The sequence below is a fragment of the Pelodiscus sinensis genome, chromosome 20, assembly GCF_052426305.1.
Source record: "Pelodiscus sinensis isolate ZL-2025 chromosome 20, ASM5242630v1, whole genome shotgun sequence".
Lineage (NCBI taxonomy): Eukaryota > Metazoa > Chordata > Testudines > Trionychidae > Pelodiscus > Pelodiscus sinensis.
The window spans coordinates 12663273-12663886 of NC_143071.1; positions in this window are offsets into that span (position 1 = coordinate 12663273).

A 614-nucleotide genomic window follows, 5' to 3' on the forward strand; every position below is an offset into this window, starting at 1 on the left:
CTCGGCCCTTTCCGGGTTCCGGGAGCAGGAAGCCCGCCCCGCAGCGCGTTAAGATCTTGGGGGGGGGGGTCCCCCATTCCCCTGAGCCCATAGGGGCAGCCCTGGGCTCATGCATAGAGGGGGCATGAGGCAGGTGTGGTACATAGGCGCCCCCCAAAATCAGGGGGGGTGCCAGGAGGGGCCACCCCGAGGGGGCAACATGGGGCACCCCATGGAGCACTTAGATTTTGGGTGGGGGTAGGAGGAGGCAGGGCATCTATCAAAGGTTACCACAGGTCACCTACGCCCAAAATATAGAGGGCAGGGGTGGGGGGTTGCTGGCCCACAGAAAAATCAGTCGGGGGCTGCACACCCGTGAGTGGCCCCTGGCTGAGGAGAAAGACATTGCCCATAGTCCCCTCGCACACCAGAGCCTTGGGGGGGAGCTAGCAGATTTTGTGTGCCCCAGCCTTGTGGGGGGAACAGCAGGAATGGGGTGCTGGAGCACTAGCACCGGCTCCCCAGTGCTGGGAGAAGCAGAGCCCTGAGCCTCTGGGGCCAGATTTAGGCTGGATCCGGCCCATGGATCTTAAGTTCCCCACCCCTGCTATAGGGCAACACCTCCCTCCTTCCAG